A 3,614-nucleotide genomic window follows, 5' to 3' on the forward strand; every position below is an offset into this window, starting at 1 on the left:
TGGTTTAGTTTTAGACAGAATGCAGACAGCCAGCTCTTCTTCTGTCTTCACCTGCTCAATGCTGGCCTGTTTTTCTGATGATTTCTTTCTGAAACGATTTCTCGCAACTGACGCAGCTCTCGTAGCACTTCATCGATTCAGTGAGAGGTAGTGTTACACAGGAGTTTCCTGTGTCACCTCCACATTCACAGAGGGATCCATCTCCAGAGTATTGACTATGGCCATGCAAACTACATTTCCCATAATGCTGCTCTCCTGGACTGATCACACACCTGCTCTTCATTGATTACACTCACACCTGCACTTCATTTCCACATGTATAAGAATCCCTCTCTCACACCCATTCAGTGCGAAGTCTTGTTTTGCCCTGGCATACATACTGAGCGATTGTCTACTGATTCTGTTTATTCTGGTTTAGATCTTGGACTGTTTTTGGAACTCTTCGACCACTCTCTGGCTACCTCGACCTTGGACTGTTTCCTGGCTAACTGAACATACTCTGGCTCCCACGACCCTGCACTGTTACCCGTGTTTGAAACCTTGCTGCCTGCCCCGATCATCAGCACTACCTTACCTGAGTATTCTTTGCCTTGCCCATACCATTCCTGTCTACCTATCAATACCCTGTCTGTCTGACTTTGTCACTAATTAAAGCTGCAAATGGATCTCTATGACTCTGTGGATTCGTTACAGGTAGTCTGGGAAAAAAACCTCATGGTTGCTCTGCCAGGTACAATATAACAGGTAAATGCAACAGCTCAATAGCATAAAAGTAATACTTTGCTCTTCGTCCTCAGTCCCCTGACAGTTTTTTGCAGGGCAATGCTGATGCTGTAAGTTTAAAAAAAAAAAAACATTTGTTTAAATGCTCATTTGTTTATAGAAATATAATAGTTTGCAAACAATTTTTACCACTTACTTGGTGGGCAATGTGTTGTAGCATTTCTGCCTGGTAATAAATAGCAAGAAACATATTGGTTGCTTTTTATTTGTATTGGTTGGTATGATTTGAACAGCTTCAAATGAATTGTTCTTGCAGGTCACTGTGGCTTGTACTGCCTGATCTTGTGGTGTGTTTCCAGCCATACAATGGAAACGAGGACGCTTTGGTGTGACCAATCCTGTGAGTGAAGACCAAATATATAGATACGTTTATATCATGCCAAAGTTATTCTGAGTAATTGACAGACAGTCATTCATTTTCTGCAACTGACTGAAGTAGTTTATTCAGTTTGCCTGTGTTTATTCAAAATCGTTAAAACAGTCACTGCAGGGTCTATTTTGGAGTTTAGAATCAAATTGTTATAATTATTATAATAACATTCCTTATTTTTTTTGCATATTACCAATGACAATGTATTTAGATTTACCATCCTACGTATCCGTTTCAAAACGGCTTCTGCACTCTTTTCTTGATGTTTTGGGAGTCTCCATCGGTTTCAACATTTCAGAGCTCCTCGGCACGCTTCAGGTACTTCAAGGCTTTTTGATCATTTGCTAAAAAACTAAATTATGATTAAACAACCTAGTATATGGAAGCTAGTACTGTTGGTGGACTATTAGTTTGCAATGTCGTTGCCATTCATTTTCAACATGCATTTCATGAAATACAAAAGAGCTGCTTGGATACTCGCCAACTTGGTCCATGGAAGAAAAATAATCATATTTTCTTTAATAAACAACATGAGGGTGAGGAGCACAATAAAGTATTAGCATTAAATGGTCAGTTAACCCAAAAATGAAAGCCTTCTTAGTTTTTGGGTGAACCATCCCTTTCATTTGTGTTGTGTTGAATGGGTGTGAAATGCCAGAATTTTCATTTTTTGGGTGAGCTATCCCTTTGAAGCATTTTTAAATGATCTATCAACTATTTAATTATTTGACCCTAAGTGTGCCCAGTAGAATCAGAACTATGTTTTTTAACAGAATTTTAACAGTTGTTCATTGTAATTACAATTTCGCAGTTTACTCTTACATGTGAAGGAGTTTTCTAAAATTCGTATCTTGAAAAGTTTCCAAGTCATCTTATCAGGCAGTTCTCCATTTTTTGTCTTCTTTGATGGCTCTGATGGAGGCCAGTAGCAGCTCATTTAGACAAATACCCAATCACAAACCAGTCAAAAAGTGAAAAGGCTTTCACAATATTATACATAGTCTGTATAGTCTTAGTTCTTTATCACAACTTAAGCAGTAGCAATACTTACATTTCCATCTGCCTCAATCCATGTGCGGCAAACAATTGCCACTGTTCTCTCTTTTTCAAACTCTACAACAACGTTGGAAATCATCTAAAAAAAAATGTGGTTATTAAAAGAGTAATTCTGTATAATTATTGAAACTAAACACTTACAGATATTTGACACAGTTGATTTCCTGGAATCAATCCTGAATATTCATGAGTTGGTTTTAGTCATTGTTGATTACTATCACTTTTTACATATTGACAGAAGTTGGGGTTAGAGCTGCATGGTTTCCTAAATTAGGGTTAGGGTTGCATGATTTCCTGATTTGTAATCCACATTCATAATGTTCATAGGGTTGAGCAATGTCCGTGATCTGTGCGCAAAATGTAAAGAAAAACAATGTTATTCCTATCCACATGTTCAGTCATGATTGCTTGAGATTTAAGCTCCGATTGTAATACTCTCTTGATTGTTGTCTTCTTTGCTTTGCCAACATAGGAATCACAGGGTTCTGTATAGAGGGCAGCCGTCTCGTCATAGTAGTGATTGTTTTCCCAGACCATCTTCTTCAATGACCTCCAAGAAGGTCTGGTCAATTCCAAAGAAATTGTTTGGTGCACTTGATCTGTACCTCTGGTGTTTTGCCCTTGTGAGCTGAGCCAGTGGACTTCTTCCAGACTGAACCATTCTTTTTAGTTTTTGGTTGAAGTTTTCAAATGCAAAAGCACTGCATTCATCCAGACCCTCAAACTGTTTTGCAACGTCTGCAATATGGAGCATCTGATGGACATTGTGAACCAGAAAACCCTCTCCATACAATCCTCTGCACTGTAGCACAAAGAATTTCAGGAGATCCCTCGCATATTGCCAGTGTTTCCTTGTGAGACTTGGTTGGACAAGAATGCACATAGCTGTGGAGAAGCACATGAAGTTGTCATACAGCTCTTGTTTTAGAAGTCCATTCAGGACAATCTTTCCTGTGTACAACATCAGCTGTCTAAACTCCATCTGTCAATTTGGTTTAGTCCCCTGGGGCGCCTGGCAAATACATTTCGGAGATTTTCAGGCTTGTTGTTCACAATGGTTATGTGTCCAGCAGACATCCTTGTCTCTTTTGGCCCTCGCATCCATGTCAGGACAAGTAAAAGGACAGGCAAAATGGACTTTCTTGTTCTCCATTGCAGCCTTTGTCTGAAAGATCTGTCAGTACGCAGCTGTAGATTGTCTACCTGCCCCAGCCACTGACCTTTCTGAATGCATCTGTCACATCCATAATACCCTGAGAATTGTTAGATCGATTTGACGAAGGCCTTGGCAGGTGCGTCACAGAGGATGCAGATCATTTGGACTGTTATGTGTCTTCCTTGGTCCCACAGGCCATCTTTCTCCAATTTCCTCGACTGTGTCACATAAAAACTCTAAATCACAGGG

The sequence above is a fragment of the Gobio gobio genome (genome assembly GCF_949357685.1).
Source record: "Gobio gobio genome assembly, chromosome: 5".
NCBI classification, from domain to species: domain Eukaryota; kingdom Metazoa; phylum Chordata; class Actinopteri; order Cypriniformes; family Gobionidae; genus Gobio; species Gobio gobio.